Genomic DNA, 18,663 nt, shown 5'->3' on the forward strand with positions numbered 1-18,663 from the left:
TTCCAACATCGATGCTTCTCTTCAAGTATAGTCCATCGACGGTATTTTCACTTCCTCTACCCTGAGCGTATCTAATCGCCCATTGATATCGGACAACTGTCTAATGTATCCAAGGTTAAATCTTGTGTTCGGAACACACTCTACCAAAGCATCTGGTACTCGAGCTGATTCAGTCGTTGTTTCTTCATTCCGCCCATCCGGGCACTTTGAAGATGGTGCAAGTTTACTGTCCTGTCTTCCAGGACTGACATCTGGTACAATACCGTGCCCTCGTAGGCTATATCAGCCCCATGACACTTCCTATCCCACTCCATTGGGAACCCATGGTCTTTTATTGAAGTCGTTTCCTCAACCTGCCGCACGTTTGCCGGGGCGGCGCCACGTATTCTGGAGGGCAAGAATTAGCGGGTAAGTTAATTTCCGTATTGTTGAGCGCATACTACAGGTGAGTGGAAATTGTCATTTTTGTAATTGATTAAGATTTAGTTTTCATTTATTTTCGAATGTTAGTCTTCTGCATTATTTCCTTATTGTTCTACATTAATATTTCGTGGATATATATCGCGGATTTACTGAAAAAAGGAAAATGCCGTAGACGTGTGTGGTACCGCGTTGCACCACTGGTTATGGCCACAAGACTTCGGGGATTTCGCTTTTTAGAGTCCCCAAGGACCCTGAGAAGCGATGAAATAGCTGTACGATTCCTTTTTTTGGTGTGCTAAAGCTCCAAAATTTATACATATTTTAAATTACAGGTTCTGCTGTTCCAGTGGTCAATGTCATTCACAGTGGAGGAATGAAGTAACACTGAGAAAATGCAAGATGTGCGACGGCTTTCATCAATTATTCATCATTCTCTCCTACTAAATTGAATCTCTTAGAATGATTGGTAATTAGAAATAGAAATTAGTAATAGAAAGAATTAATAGAAATGTTAAATTGTGAGTACTTAAAATTTATTTTTCATGATATTACCTTGCATTGATTGTATAAATAATCTCAGTTTCAATAGCATTCTGTAATCATTCTGGAAATGTAGATTTGATGTGTGTGTACATTATATAAGTTGGAAAAATGTGAATCGTTTTCATTCTTAATACATCTTTCGATGATTTCTTTTAATGCAGCTGTTATCGATGGTGCGTGCAACTCTCATGAAAAGTACATTTACCGTGTATTAGCAGTATTAGCCTGTGGTTTCTGTCGTACAGTGGCGCCAACTCCATGGGGCCTGAGGGGGCCCGAGCCCCCCCAAAAATTCGTAACAGACGTGAGGAAAAAATGTGTCAGGCTAGTCAATTTTCCCCGGAGTATCCAGATATCGAGATTCGAGTGATCAGGGTTCTAATGTTGATCATATGGCTCTTCTAAAATGCTTAAAAAAACTTAAATTTCACAACTTATAAAATTTACCGGGGCAAGGTCCTCGGTTTTGGCCCCCCCCAATATTTTTTGTAAGTCGGCACCCTTGCTGTCGTACTACTCATCTTATTTTTGGGCGAGGGATAATATTTCAGATTTTCCAGCACCTGAAAGTGATCAGACATCCGCGAATCCCTCGGATTATATCCATTGCACTGTTTTCGTGCAAGTTTATTCGGAAATTAGTTGCAAAATCTCTTTCGTTCTTATCTTTCATATGGTATTTTACTTCCTTAAATCTCAAATTATTCCTTTGGTGAGTAGGCAAGCATCGTTATAAAATAGCCTTTAACGGTAATAATGGTACTTCCGGAAATTATTCACCCCGTTCAACGATTAAATATGCCTATTCTATACCCGCAAAACGTCCCTAGGATAGAATCATTTTTTAGGTTTGCTGTGCCCTGCCATTATTATTATCACTTGATCGAGACTCAGGAGATTAAAAACATTAACACACGTCACTTCATAAGAAGTATTTCACTTCGGCCTTGGTAAGAAGCCGTTTGCGTTTCTGATATTATATTTGTTAATAGTGTTTGAAAGCAAGGAATAACATCTATATATTCTTATAAGGCCGTGGAAACATGCCGATGGGCTCAGAGGCAATGGTGCGTACGTAGCTTCTATGACAACTTATATTAACGTTTACCACAAGATAGCTATAAATAATTATTTCCTTAAATATACCTTTCCTCACTACATAAGGTTTTAACTGCTGACAATCTTTCCTTATGGCTGTAACTGATTTTACAAAGGTATGGAAGCAGACGAAGCTGAAATCCAACGCCTTCCATTTGATTAATACTCACGTATGAGAACGATTTCTAGGTATTTTTCGCTATAAGATGTTAAGTGCATATGAACTTGTTAACTAGTAACCATTGTCGATGTGTTTATATTCATTTTTGCCATAAATTAGTTCATAATTACTGAAGTATCGTATACAGATACGTAGGAAACTTGCCCTTCAGGATAGGTGGCGCCCCTACCGGCCTCAACGGGAAACGGCTTCATTAAATGACCATGCCTGAACGGAGAGTGTCCAGACCTTCTCATATTCTAAGACCGTGGGCTATATATTATATCTGGCCTGACTAATCCTGGTTGGAGCACTGCGCAACACATTTTTTGCGTGAATTCGGAGTTGTTTGGACTTTCCACACGGAAATTAGTTGTAGCCGGTTCATTTCCATACGGCCGTGGGGCCATAAGCACATCACCTGCGATGCCCAGAGACGGTTATTCTTCGAAGATATTGTGGGTGGCAGCGTTGATTGTCCTTGCGTGGTAACCTCGAAATTGTTGTACACATGCTGTTGGTAACAGAGGAATCTCTAGTTCCGTGGTACTCCCTCCTTTTTCGCACACTTCGCCGATCTGCCTTATGTACGCGTACATTGGTTGTGGGACACAGAACTGATCCCCTTCAGTCGCCTAACGAATATCTTTCTCCTACGAGGTAAGTCTGTCGCGCCTCTGCTTGCATTTGATGTCTAATAGGCGTAACCAAACCAAAGCCGTAAGATAGTGCGTTAACTCAGTTGAGTCAATTTGCCTATCCAGTTGTTTTTCATATGGTAGGTATGCCTGTTATACTTCGCGGGCATTAATGAACAATTAGGCAATCAATCAATCAATCAAAAACCTTCGCTGTCATCTCATTAGATGAATATAAACTATTGGAGACTAGATATTAGATGAATAAATTGGTGTACTCAAACAGAAGTTGAATTTTACATTGAACCAAAGTCGATCGTCTTTAAATTGTACTGAACCGTGTAAATAACATTGCAAAAATCCAAAGTAAAATTAATCATTAGATCTACCAGGAAAATGTAATTGTCCAGCATAAATTTACCAAACGTTTGTTTTACATGGATACAAACCAATGTTTTACATGGATAGAATTTTACAGCAGGAAACGACAGCCGATGTGATTTATTCGGATTTTCCAACCTATTGTGAAATCAAATATTCAGTGCAGCTGTAGATCCGGCACTGAATACATAACTTTGCCGAAAAAGTGTTAGATAGTATTCCTCTTTATTTCGTGAAAAAATTGGAATACTTTTATTCTACCGTACAAATGAAAACCAAAGAGGTTCGAAATGAAAAAAATCTATCGTCCAAATTGAAAAAAATACTTTCCTCGCCCCTACAGGTTATTAGTTATGCAATATAAATCTTGAATCTAATTAATCTGATTTCCAAATAATTTTAATTAATCCCTGTGATCCTATTTAAAAATTTAAGTCGCTCTAGTTTGTTGCATTTTAATGTCTTGAACTGAGAAATTTCATGGATAACTACGTGCATGTATTTATCACAGCGAACAACTTTAAAGTATGAAAGCTTGGTAGTTAATGCAAAAGAAGACACTAAGTCTACTAACTTGCTTGAATCATATCTTCTAGATGAGTAATTTTAATAAGCATATTAGTTATCTGAGTGGATATGATATGGAATCATTTGAATTTATCTGTATTGCAAAAAGAGATCATATTTCACTCTTTGTGGTTTCCTCATTCCATTTCCGTTGTCTTTTTAAGGGATAACTGAGTTATAACAGATGAAATTACTGGCTTAAGGCGACTAAGTCCGGCAAATAATGTTTCAGATAAACGAGCGTTACATACTAGATGGATAGATAAGATTATGAATAGGAAAGAGTTATGAGATTGGTGAAGTGTCTAATTAGGATTGCATCCCTTAATGGCGTAGAAACGTGGATTCTACAGAAAGAGGACATGAAACGACTGGAGATGGTTGAGATGTGGGTGTGAAATAGATAGGTCGAGATAGGCGTAGAGAAAAAGAAAGCCAGGAAGAGCTAGATGTTGTGGTTGGGAGAGGACTTATTTTAGCCATACGGAGGAAACCGAGGATCTGAATGGAGTGAATATTAAGCGGGGAGGAGATGCTTAAAGCCTAAAGCTGTTCGTAACAGATATTAGGCATTCGGGGAAAGAAGTCGAAGAAAATTGTGATTTATAGGTAGAATGAAATGGAATAGCAGTGAAATTACTTGAAATTGAAGATGGAAGTTCAATTTTAGGACGGGCAGGCCGGGGTGATTTGTAAAATGCTCCATGTTAACCAACATTACCTGGTAGAATACTTTCAATTACAATTACGAAAAGATCTTTATGATATAATTAAAAAACAGTCATTGCCCATACTTTTAATTTATTCACTTCAAATGTGAGGCTAGTGGAAAAATATTTGGCGAATAATTAAAGTGCCTTAATTCTCTTTATCGCAATCGATTTCCACAAAGAGAACAAATCTTTAATTGATTTGAGTGGTCTAAAAGTAGATCATACTACGTTTGAAGTTTACGTAGTACTCTCTCTTGCTACGTAATAGAGAACTCGTGTTCAAAGAGATTTCATAAACATGAAAATCTCGGGGAAGCAGGATCGACGACCTTCGTGGCAATAGAGCTGGCCATTGATCAAACCTTTGAAGCCACTCTTTATTTTCGAACCTCGAGATAAATTTACCGGCATTCTCTCTTGTGTAAGGGTAGTTGAAGCCAAATACTAATAGAATAAAAAAGGGGTATGGGGGATTCCCCAGGTTTTCTTTAGTTTTTTAACATTCTATGGCTCCGCAAGCTACGTGTACAGTTGCCAAAATCTTGGAGCGCCGCGTTCACAGGAAAAACATCGTCAAAAGAGGTGATCACTTGGCACCATTACTTTCTTCCACCACATTTACTTTCTTTGTTTTCAATAAAAATCCTAGATTTTATTGGGATGATAAAATCAATCATATTTCAGGCGAATTGCACTCCCAGTATGCCTGTTCATGGTACCTAATTACATTCATGATCCTAAGATTATAAACTTGTTGCACTCATTCAGGCTAAGAGATAACCATCGTCATAAAACTCCTTAACCTTGTACGCTAATATTCCGTTTACAAAAACGTGACACATTTACGTAATGCACCTTAAATTTCGAACCTAAATAACATCATAAAGCTTATTTACCTTTCATGAAATGGAACTAGCATCATTTTCAAAGACAAAAAACTCCAGGTAAGTTCATTTTCAAGCTAGAGTTCTCCCAATGCTATAGGTATATTTTAATGCAGTTCAATACATTTTAACTTGGGGAGAGCATATGCTGGTGATGATTAGCACATTTGGTGGTCAATCAAGATTGTAGAGGATAATTCAATAAATGAATTATATAATTCCTTTGTAATATAATCCCCATTGGTAATGAAGAGGCGTTAACGTTTTACGGAGATTAAAAGCTATCCATTACTACGAAAAATACATGCAGGCCACGTTAATATTAGTATACTAAATATCCTGAGGTGCCAGTTGGTGATATTGCCTCATTTAAATAAAACAAAATAAATGTTTAATATTTCACTTAATTTCACAATTTTGGACGACAGGTAACTTCGCCGCACGATGCCATTTGGATAGGATATTAGGATTCTGGAAGGACACACAAACTTAAGAAGGGCGCCAGCTTAAACCAATAACAATACATATATAAGAAATGATAAAAAGTGGAAATGCCCCAACAATCACTATGAACAACGTTGCAAAGCAAAGTGTAAAGGTATAATTTTAACGGAATAGACGTCAGACAAGAGAGTGAAATTAATGAATATGCTAATTAGGAATGAAAACACAGAATGAAACAAAAAATCCAGTGAACACTACAGATGGAGAGTAGTGGCCAGCATTTAATTGATTTAAAAACTCCGAGAAATGATAAATACATCCCTAAAAATTTCATGCCAGATTCATAAAAGGTTTGATCGACTACCAAAGGGTGCAACCTTCATAGTCCAAGGCAAAAAATATTAGAGGAATGTCAAAAATACCTCACTTTGAGTAAGTCTCAATAACTCACTCTGAGCAACGTTACAAATCAAAGGTTAAAGGTATTATATTAACGGGATACACGTCGAGGCAGGAAAGAGAAACTGAGGAGTATTCCGATTAGGAATGAGATCAGGGTATACACAAAAACCGTCTAATAGAGGGCACAGTTCATGGACAGTAGCCGTCCTATGCATTCAATTATATTAAAAACTCGAGAAATGATAAAATCATCTAAAAGAGGTCATACAGGGCTATAAAAGGTTTGTTCGACTCCCAAAGGGTGTGAAAATCGTAGACTAAAGGATACCCGCTCAAACAACACCTCCTTAAACACCTATTATATTACCTATAATAGTATTAATTGTTTGAGGCGTAACTTGGTGAAAGCGATTCATAATTAAATTAAGAAAGAAGAACTTTGTACTTTCACATTAATATTTATTCACTAAATTAAATTTAAATTCATTAAATATTAATGTGAAAGTACAAAGTTCTTCTTTCTTAATTTACCTATAATAGTAATAAATGCATGCATGAAAAGGCAATCAATAGCCTGTAAATTACTTCGAATAGTGATTATTGTAATAATATTAATAATAATGAGGATGTGAGACTTATCTACTTTTGTAACATACATGAATGTTTCAAATATAGAAAAGCCTCAATATCTCACTCTGCACAGTGTCATAAAACCAAAGTCAAGGGATCCAATACTAACGGGATATGAGTTTAGGATGAGAGATAAAGCGGAGTGATGTGCTGAATAGGAATGGAACCACGAAACGAACTAAAAGCGATCACAAAAGGAATCCGCAGATGGAGAATTATGCGGCTGAATCAGAGACTTGAGGGTCGGTTCATCAATCTGCGAGAAGGAATCCGAAACCCTTACATGGGCTGGAGTGAAAAGGATATTCTCGATACATTCGGGGACACATCAAAGTGATGCCAAGGCTGACCAACAGGGGCGTATGCAGAGAAGATGCGAGCGGGCGATGAATAGGCAGAGGAGTCGGGTGGAGCGTCCCTTCAAGGAGAGGACCAAGGGGAGAATTGAAGCGAGGGAATGAGACAAATTAGAAAATGCCCGCGCACCGTGTGGTCAACGACTTCAAAAGAAACACGAGAAGCCGAGGGAGAACCTGAGGTGGCGGTATAATTTTCAAAAACCTGCTAAAATTGGGAATACGGATTCCAAACCCTCTACTGCAGCTATTTAGAGGCCATCAGTAATTTGGTCCGTTTTATACATACCTTACATTCCTTACCTATCTATACAGAGAAAAGATACACTTTAGGCCACATTCATATTTTTCCATCAGAGGTGGGTCTCCTCTACGTACACCGCGATATATTGTAGCTGGACAACATAATAAAATGAAAATACTGCCACCCTAGCCCATACACAGCCTCTGGGCGCAAAGATATAGACTAATTACTTCGAAAATCCAATAAAAAGTGGTCCAACTGTGTGGCATTCAACGTAATAGGAGAGTGAAAAAAGTTTTTAAATTAGAATTAAGTAAACATTATTAACCATTTTATGAATATTAAGGATTTTGACGGATTTTCATAACTAACTCGCGAAAAACAAGATGAGAGGTGTTTTGGCCAAGTAAAGTGGCAAAAATTAATCCGGGATACAATTCCGAGCACTAAAAATAGCACATAATTGTTGACAGCAATGTAGCGTTAATGCAATAAGAAATTAAACTATTGGCATTCGATTTTAAAAATTCATAGAGAGCATATGCAATTGACAATACTGGACAATCATAAATTCATTATTCAATTAATAAATAAATGCTTAATGAATTGAATAAAATTCTAAATGAAGACAGTTGACAAAGAGACGAACAAAAAATTTTTCGATAGATCATCGGATATTACAATTAATGAGCTTATTAAAATGAAACGCATAAAATATTTCGACGAATGAATATTGTGAGTAGCATTGATAATAATTACAAGAATATTTCAAGGCAAAGTTTGGCTCGATATTGAGGCATTATAAACCTTTTGTAGTCCAAAAACTACGAAATGCTTTTAATCATTTTCTGAGTGCATTTCTGGTCACGCGAAAGGCTTTCCCTGGCATATTATGCCAGAAAAACTGTTATGAATAAACTTTATAGTGATCCAGGGTGAATGAAAGGCAAGCACGAGTTAATATCGGACATGAAAGGCGTCGTGTAAATAAAAAGCGTCGATATTAATAATTCGAGACTAAGACGGTCTGCAGACAGGAATCGTAAAACGACGCGACACCGGGAAATGATGTAGAGTTAGTGTGATATTCTGTTACGGCGACCAAAGAGATTCAAAGCGACAAAGTAAAACCATGGCGCCTTTCACAGAGGCGGACGGGCAATTTGACCATTTCTCTTTAAGAGGAATTCCAGAGATGATAACCTGTCGCACCCAGAAAGTAATAAAACGTGGGCTTCGGAAAAGCCTCCCCCCACCGTGGGAAGGCCGCGTAGGGAATTATGGAGGATAGCCAGGGGTCATAGCGGCATTATGACATTTTTCTGCGTCAGCACAGCCGCAAAGATTGAAAGCTACCTCTACGTAAAAATATAGGGGCTTGCTTAAGAACTCTGAAAAACTTTTTTTACGGCCCAGGGCAGGTCAGCAAATAAAATAATAATTTACAATCCCAGAAAACTTCGCGTGTTTGCTTGATGAAACTGCGAATTGTTATTGATTTATACTCGTAAGCCATTCAATTATCAAGAGAAACACTCCTCAACCTCTCGGCTGGCGATATTCGTAATTAATGTACGTGGTTTTTATCATATTCATATGGAGATGGAACTGGTTATACATCGATAACCTTGTAATTTTAAGATGATTGGAATATAAGGCTGTAAATTTGTATTTTTAATTTTTGGGCTACACTTGGGGTCCCTTAGAGCCCTTGGAATAAAATTCTTTATGGGGTAAAGCTTGCATAAAAGCATAGAAGACCCACTTGATTACCCGCCATCAAGTATGTATTAAATAGAGATAAAAATGGTGGTGTGAATAAAAAAAATACTAAAATGCATTTGAAAAGGTAGATCAAGTGCAGAAAATAATATATGAGGAATTAAAATTCAATTGAAATCGAGAATACGTAATAAAATAAATTTGGATAAAAAAGATATTAGAATCCAAACGACGACCTTACAAATAAAAACCTTACAAGAGTTGAGGGATAAATTGCCTCCAAAAAAGGGGAATTCACATTGTAAGAACAAATGAATTTTCATTTGGTCAACGAATTTGACCAGGAACCCTGAATTTTGAAATGCTACCTTGAAAGGAAGACTACTGTTGTCCCAGAGAAAAATTTATGTTGCATGGTGAGTATAAGAGGGAGAGAAATCAAAAGACAAACGATACTAACACTCATAAAAAGTGAAGGACGCCCAGAGGCGGATCATTAAAATGGAAATGGGAACTCATGTCCTTCCATAAATTGTGCACCGTATTAGAGCAATGATAAAATTTCAACGAGCCAGCCTCGTACAGAATGGAGGAAGTACATTTCTAAGGTTGAAGGTAAAGATTATGAAGCGAAATTTGAAAATGAAGGAAAAGTTCGTTTCTCCACATTATCAACAAGAAAATGTGGATATTTACTGTCGAAACTCACAACAAATACCACTTTAAATATTCTAGGAGAGCTTTACAACTTAAATATCTGGTTTGACGAATGACGGGAGTTTTGATGTTGGCACTTTATTTATGAAGTACACACAAATTCCGTCTTTATTTCTCCAAAACATAAAGTCAAATATTGTGACACAGACCGCAAAAAAGTCCGCAACGAAATCAAAATGAGCATATAATAAAAAGGATAATATAGTATCAACGTTATACCGGGTCCAAAATTGCGGTTTCATTAATTCGGCTAAGAAACCTGGCCGAATTCTTCCGCAACATAATCGCGATGAGAACAAATACAAGCACGAAAAGAGGTTTAAATTCATAGAAGCGTGAAAGCCAACGGCGAGTAAAACGCATTTAATTTCATCGCATGACTTTCAATTCCATTAAAGCGAAATCGTCAGGCCGACGTAAAAGAAATTTCTGGCGACTCATTTTTGAATCCGCCGAGTTCCAAAAGTCCCAAGACCGGAGCTTGTGAGAAATGCCCTGGTAAGGGCTAAAAGGAGCAGGTAGGCATTGAAAAGATGGCAGAGAAGGGGTAAAAGGAACGGTCCAAGAAAAGAGAAAAAGAATCGTGTTTGGCGAGAAGGAGGAAGATAACCCAGAAAGCTAGGATGAGTTGAAATAAGAGGAGAGACGTTTGAAAAAAAAATATTCCATCCGGCTACCTCCCTTGCTTTTTTATCTGGACGAGCTAAGAAATCTGGTTCATAGAGAGGTAGACGAAAGGCAAGTCCCTTAACCGAAAAAGATTTGAGAAAGCAAACCATACGAATAAGCGATTTTGAAAATTATCCAGAGAGTGAGAAGAAGATACCTTATCTCCACAAGTTACTGATGTTATTCACTGAGATTACGGGCGAAATTTGGAGGTGGTGCCTTGAGTTTTGTAGTGATGCATTATGAGAACGCATCATCTCCTCTCAACGGATTGTATTTCTCCTCTTTTTGCAATAATAATTTACAATAGAAATTTAAATATAATTTATATTAAATAATTAATTATTCAATTAATTCTTTAATATAAATTCTAACATTTATTAAAGAATGTATCATTATTTATTGATATCATTAATATTGATTTAAATAATTATTAAATTTAACAATATTTCTCGGAGTTTTAGGTCAATGTAAAACAAGTTATAGCCATCGTTTCGATTTCTTTAAAATCATCCTCAGGGCTATGAAAGAGAAAACATGAACAATATAAAATACAAAGATGTCAACGATATACAATATTTTTACATAAAAATGTTACGATCGCGTTAACATTTTTATGTAAAAATATTGTATATCGTTGTCACCTTGTATTTTATATTGCTCATGTTTTCTCTTTCATAGCCCTGAGGATGATTTTAAATAAATCGAAACGTTGGCTATAACTTGTTTTACATTGACCTAAAACTGCAAGAAATATTATTAAATGTATTAAACAAGGTCAAGAATAGAAGAGGGGGGAAAAATAATTATTATTCAAATAATTTTTTTTCCAATTTTTGTCTTTCTTATAAAAGCTCATTTCCATAATAAAATCCTTAGTATATCTTATTTGTGCCATTTTTACGGAGAAATTGAGCGACCCCTTTTTCTTGGTCGTTAAACGTACTTTACACGTATTACACGTATAATATGAACGCTTTACAATTGAAAATTTCAGATCATTCGGAATACATAATGAACATTTACATGTACCTTCCCAAATCATCCATAAATTTTGACTTGCGAGAAAATAATGAGGTATGTGTGTATTTCATATTTGAAACATAAATAAAGGTTGGTAAGGGTATATACCCAAAGCATTTCAAAGTTTTAAACAAATGATATGTCAAGATGTAATACCAGTCGAGTGGGAGTGATATGTCCTATTAGAAGAGCCTGCTGACAACAGACGTGCATTTTTTAAATTCATTCACAAACGAAGCAGGTTACATTAATTTTATCAACGAAAAGAATTACTACAAATCCACATGGGAATGACATCATAGGGCATTAGGTACACGATTTGTATTTTATTCGGAAGATCAAAGTGTGAATGGCGATTTTTACCAAAATATTCAATCAAAATAATATTTTCATTGCTTTCAAAGGGTATAAATTTCATAAATATGAAATGAAGCGGCCTTTACAGCTTTTTTTCAATGGAATTAAAAATTAGGTAAGATATATAGTTATGTAGCATAAAGCTGGGTATCAAATAAAAAATATCAGCAAAATTATGAAAGCATGCTAAATGTTTTCATTGGGATTCTACCTTATTATTTAATTCACATTCCCCAACGCTATACAGAATATGTGGACTATAGAAAGAGTAAGAAGAATATACTTTACAGAAAAATTTCAACCGTTTCATGATTCATGTAGAAAAATTTCAACATGAAACATAACTAGCATTAACTATACTATAACTAGTACTAATATAACTATACTTAAATAGCTACTGCGACATGGATTCCAATCATGGTTGAGGCATGCGATTTATTTTATTCCAAATTTCACCTATTGAGGCCTTTAATCGAGTCAAATAAACCATTGACAATATTCTGATCCATTTCAATGCAAGGCTAAACGAGTGATCCACCTGGTCTATTTCTCTAACTATGACGAAGCGCAGTTTCCACAAAAGATTCAGCTATCGAGACATCTGATATAACGGGCACAATTACGCGGTAGAGAATCCGCATAGCCATTCCTGTGCCTCAGGGTTTACGAGTGCGCACACTGGGGTACAGTCAACTGATATATTTATTGAACCGTAAGCTATAATATATATATGATATATTTATTAAATCTTGAAGCTTGTACGTGGTGGAAGGGCTCGATATTAACAATAACAGACACTTTGTTACTTCAACAATATATTTTTTTATTTCGACCTCTTTTGGTTTATCAAATTCAGAAAAAATTATCTGTGCTAGATATTTTCTGTTCTTGATAATGGTGTAACAGCCTAAACGGGTCGGAATTTAAAAAATACATTGTGGAAGTAACAGTGTCTGTTATTGATAATATATTTATTGCAACTGTTTGGATATTAAAAGTGGATTGTATGCAACATACGCACACCCGGTTTTCCCCTTACTTTTTAAGTGTACTTACTTATAGCACATTAGATCGAAGAGGTCAAGGATACAATTACGTAGACGCGGAGAACGGAGGACGAAAAACAGAGGGAGGCGTTCGAGTTATGGGTTAAGAGGAGAATGGAGAAGGTGAATAGTACCGAAATGAGACGGAACAACGAAGTGCCAGAAAAGGTGGGCCAGGAAGGAAAACTTATGAATGAGATACGGAGGAGATACGATTCAAATGGAGAGTGTAGTGAGTAGCGAGGGGATGTTAAAATCTGTGTTTGAAATGCTGGGTAGGCGAGGGAGGGGAAGGAATAAATAGGACTTAAAGTTAGCATGATAGGAATATATATAATTATGGGATGTGAAATTTTCGACGGAAAACGGGTCAGGGTAGTTTGCAAAATAATAATAATAGTTTATTGACGGGAAAACCACCCAATTACAAAAAATGCACAATTAACACAAGATTGAAACATTTCCAAGCTCCCAAAAATACAGGAACAATCGCACAAACTTGCTGCAAAAACCAACAATAGAAAAAACAAACACAGCAGTCAAGAATAACAGATTGAACAGTCACACATCTCTCAAACAGTGGAAACAGACACTATCACCATACACAAGAACAAATCATCCAAGTCATTGCACAAACAAAGGCAGCTCCCTCCTTAAATTCTTTGGATTTAAATTAAAAAGGTCAATGTTACTACATTTGTAGTTAATGCTCCGCATAGTTCTGGTTAAGGGTGAGTGGAAGGCGTAATTTCTATTAGAATGAGGGAGTGAAAACATGAATGTTTGCCTAGTGTTTAAAATGGGGACATGGAAAGGGATCATTTCTACCAGATGAACAGAGTCAATGTCTCCATGCAGTAGACGGTGAAGGAATGTTATGTCCAGGTGTAATCGACGGGTTGCCAAAGGTAGCAGATTAAGAAGGGATAGTGTTAAGTCATAAATAATAGGGAGGATGTTAAATCTGTAGGATACTAATCTAATGAATCTGCGTTGCACACTCTCAATAGCTTTGATGTGAATGTTATAGAACGGGGACCATACAATAGAGGCATACTCAAGAATAGGGCGGATTAAAGTGCAATAGAGGATCTTATAAGTATGAATATTATCAAAATCTCTTGAAATTCTGAATATGAAACCCATTGTTTTAGTAGCTTTTATGACTATGGATTGGATATGATACTGAAATGTCAGGGATGAATCAAATGTAACACCTAAGTCACATATTCTACTAACTCTAGAGATAGTAGCATTATTTAAGCTATAGTCGTACATAATTGGAGACTTAATTTTATGAAAGGTTATTACATTACATTTTAATGCGTTTAGTGCCATGAGGTTATCATTACACCATTTTTCAAATTTGTAGAGACAATTTTGCAATTTGTTACAATCCTCAAGTGATCGGATGCAGCCATAAATTTTTAAATCATCAGCATATAGTAAGTACTTGAATGGATGCAGGGGGAAGTTGATATCATTAATATACATTAGGAACAGAAGTGGCCCCAAATGCGACCCTTGTGGTACACCAGAATTGGCAGTGAAGACAGAGGACATACTCCATGCAATCTTAACTTAACCCGTGGCACACTTTAGTGATATACTCTGCCACCTTTATTTAGAAATATTCTCCTACCTTATTATTAATTTTAATATTAATTTTTCCCATAATGCGAACATAATGTGCCCCGGTAGCTTAGGGGTTTGCTCAGAGGCGCCAAGTCCGCAGTTTTAAGAGCTAGCTAAGCTAAGGGATGAGTCTAAGACCAGGTATTTGTAATAAAAATTCTCCTATATTCTTTTAACAAGATAGGACGCAAAGCACGGACGAAGAAGGCAGGGTACTTCAGAGAAAGGAGAACAGGAATTGAAAGGATGAAATAGGATAAATCAGTAGAGCAAAGGGATAGACTCAAAGATGAAGCGATGGGGGACAGGGAGGAAGAAGGATTTGGGGCAGGAGGGCCATTAGCGACCCGGAGAAGAACGTGATGAAGAGACGGGGTAGGCGTTCAGGGGAAGGGGGAGAGGGAGGGGTGCTTCAAGAAGAGAATGGGGTGGTTTTGCGACCTCGCGAGAAATTCCCTCCCTAAGCCTCCCCGCTTTCTTGCAGTCCTCCTGATCACGGAACCATGAGTTGGGAGTAAGGTGTTCAGAAAGTAAGGATAGGAAGAGGTAAGAAGAGCTCTACGCAAAGGTATGCTAGCAAAGAAAAATGACCACACCTGAAAAAAACTATTTGCCGCCGGTTCGAATCCAAGATATTACGGCTCTATTAAATAGCTTGCAGCTTATGATCGTGGTGGAAAAAACTGGTCACTTTTTAAAATGAAAATATTACCTAACGTAAAGAATGTTTTAACTCGTGAAAAAAGCAAAAATGTGAAGCGATTAATTTTTTTTATCCGCGAAAGTTAATTTTTTGAAGACATACACAGAGGTCAGTAATACGGTTGTTGGATTTATATGTTTGTATCCATACAAAATTGAATGCAAAAATGAAATCCATAACTCTGGTTCTGGTTCAAAACAATTTTATCTCAGTAACGGGAACATTTGCGCAGGAATATTGATAATCTTAACTTTTCCCCATGTACACAAACGTGCTGAGGCTCGATAACGCAGGGATTTGTTCAGGGAGCCCACGTCCGCAGTTTAAATAGTCAACTAAGCTAAGAGGTAAGTCTGAGACCAGGTAATTTTTTTACGTAAAATTTTTTGCAATATCATAGAAGGCCACGAAAAAAATCTTAAATATGGTGATAACGAATGGAATCGTAACTCGTAATAGTTAAACTGCTTTTTCAAATGAACAACTGAAAATTAAGTTATACACCAATATTATCAAAGTTATTTATGGTGGACGGTCAAAATCAATATATTAATGGCATATATAAACATTATTCTTTGGACTTAAATTAACCTTCAAATTTGCATTAGTAGCCATAAAGGGTAGACGAGTACAAATAAAGTTACTGCCCCTCAGCATGGGTACAGGTAAAAAAGAGCTATTATTAGAGAAATAGTGAATTAACGATACAACGGCACGGCCAACGAACGGAGGAGAAACATTATAAAACGCAGATGATTTCCTAAAATGAATTAGAGTGAGGACTTCATAGCGTAAGCTGTTTGAGCCATTAACGGAAGCTTGTCAGAAAAGATAATTTGAGGGAAATAGTGCATAACTTGAATTTACCTTCAAAGAACTTAAGAAATCCACAGAAATAGAGTTGGCTTAACAATTTCAGCAACAGTTGTAAAAAATTCATTCAAATCGTTTTGATTCCGTCACTTAGCGATGAGATTTTTTCCAAGCACTCGTTTCTGTGATTGTCTTGTCCTCCATGATCCATCAACTTAGCTGGACCGAAAATATACTGCATCTAGGATGAATAAGCCATCGTAAAATAAGCATTAAAATCCTGAATAACTTTATGGTTTGGAAAATTAAAGGTTATAATAGTCGTAACATCATTTTACTGTCATAGAGAAGATCAAATATCAAGTAAAAACGAAATAAAAAATACCGACTATAATCGTGAGGTAAAAAGAATTATGGTGCACGATTGGTGTCGTTCTTGGCCAGCAGAGGTTCCACCAGGAGACTCACAGCTAAAAATTCATTGAGCTTTCTAGAGTTAATGAAACAGCCTTAGCTGAAAGGTAAAACAAATATTGAGAATATTCCTAGGTTGAAGCTGGTACCTAGCTCCCAGAGTGAGATGTGCTTTGAGAATACTCAAACGGAGGAAAGACGTTTAGAGGTCTTGGAGGGCGGGAACCAAGGAGTCCTGGGAAGTAGAAGGAGAATGTTCAAGGCGTGGGTGCACAGACGGTGGGAGAAATTCAAGAGTTCTTGGGAAGGTTGGAGAGAAGTGCGTTTTTTGCTCTGGTGGGGTCCAGATGAGGCGAAGAGGAGGTGGGATGGAGTAGGTTTGGGGACTGGAATATAAGGTGGGAGGGAGGAATGGGGGATATTAAGGATGGCAAAGGAATTGGATGGGGTGGTTGAGGGGGGGAGGTGGTTTGCAGCTCCGCCACGTACTATCTCGGAACTGGAGGGAGAGAAGTGGATGTTCGCTCAGATGAGGTTTTACGTTGCGAGGTCTAAGGTGAATGGAAAAAGATTAATCGCTCATGCAACGCCATGGACTCCGCCCAACTCTCTCAGACGAACGGTGGTGCTGTATTGCTGACCAAGAAATGTTACGATGTTGACTAATAGTTTATCATCACGTCAGTGAACAGCAAAAAACTACATTTCACGGATCATCGATGTCTAGTAAAGGTCGCCTTATGGAATGAATTATGAAAACAGTTTTATTCTCAATTATATTTTATAGCATCACATCACATCACAGAACAGCAACAAATATCCATCACAGATCATCGTTGCCTAGTAAAGGTCGTTTAAGGATAAACTTCTCAGCATAGCTTTTTTCTCAAATATGTAACTTTCATTATGTCAAATATTGAAAGGCCGTAGATTTTGCAGCCGGGTGACTCAAGATTTCAAGTTATTGCCACTTAACACCAGCATAACGTAAGAAATATGTTAAAAGCGTAGAGATTATTAAAATTTTAGATATAATTAAAAACCATTCAACAAATGATCCAAAAAATGAATAAGGAAATGAAAAAAATCAATACGCTTACGCTTTTAATTAAAACTTGTATAAATCTGAATTAATATATGAAATATTTAGAGAAAGTCAACAATAAAATCACTCACTTCTCGTTAGATTTGTAGCTAATCCTCTGCTAGTCTCCGCAATGCATTGTGGTTGACAGAAGAAGATCAACAGCATCAAACAGATGATATCACTCCTGGCTCTGAAATAGAATAAATATAACTGTTAAATTCTTTAACATTTTCGCCTGATAATATGAACAGTGGGGCAGATCGGAAAAATCGATTTATTTTCAAATCCATCTAGCCCGATGAAGAAAAGTTGTAGGACTGATCAAAAATAAGAACTGCAAAAATGTGAGACCTTCAGGTGAACTACTGACTCTCGCTCAAATGTCTTATTGGAGGTGGAGGGTGAAAAATCCAAAAAATAATATTTTACGGTAATTTCCGATAGATTTTGCCAAGTCATTAGGACAAATATTTCGTGCATTTTGACTTATCTGCTACTGTTAAGCACAAAATGTCAAATTAGAATGCGCGTCCGCAAAGAAAATAGTTCAATGCCCACGCAGCGTATAGGAGAGCGGCAGGCCGCTCGGTTCCCCTCCCCGCTCGCCTCTCCTTATCCACGCCCCGAATACAGCAGAATTCGTCCTGCGTGTGCTGCTAAGGGGGCACTCATACTTGATAATATAAATCGGCAGATGTTAAAAAAGAAAATCGTAGTGAGGCGACTTGTCCCTTTTTTGACGTCTCGTCGGCGTTTAACAAATCGACCTAACCCACTTTGAGAGAAGTGATGAAATACTTTTGTATTGTTTGCGATATTTTTAGATCAGAGGATGGAGGCAAGTTCTGCGTCAGGTTAAGTTCAGCAGTTTTTATTGAAGCAACGGTAACTCTTGAATAAGTAATAAGTATAAGCAGGGAAGAGGATTCGAAGAAAGGTGACTTGGGTACGTAGAAATCAGAGGAAATAAAGAGGAAGAATATAAAAAAATATT

At 36.9% G+C, this 18,663-nt stretch overlaps 1 protein-coding gene across 4 annotated transcripts in view; it reads right to left on the reverse strand.

Moving 5' to 3' along the window:
- The window catches only part of LOC124163368 (FMRFamide receptor), a 682,967-nt gene that overhangs the window by 118,564 nt on the left and 545,740 nt on the right, over window positions 1-18,663 (reverse strand). For all 4 annotated transcript variants that reach the window (XM_046540240.1, XM_046540239.1, XM_046540241.1 and 1 more), the window contains exon 6: window positions 17,759-17,859. The gene's annotated coding sequence lies outside the window, so the exon portion shown is untranslated. The remainder of the gene's footprint in view (window positions 1-17,758; window positions 17,860-18,663) is intronic.

Source organism: Ischnura elegans, chromosome 8, assembly GCF_921293095.1.
Source record: "Ischnura elegans chromosome 8, ioIscEleg1.1, whole genome shotgun sequence".
NCBI classification, from domain to species: Eukaryota; Metazoa; Arthropoda; class Insecta; order Odonata; family Coenagrionidae; genus Ischnura; species Ischnura elegans.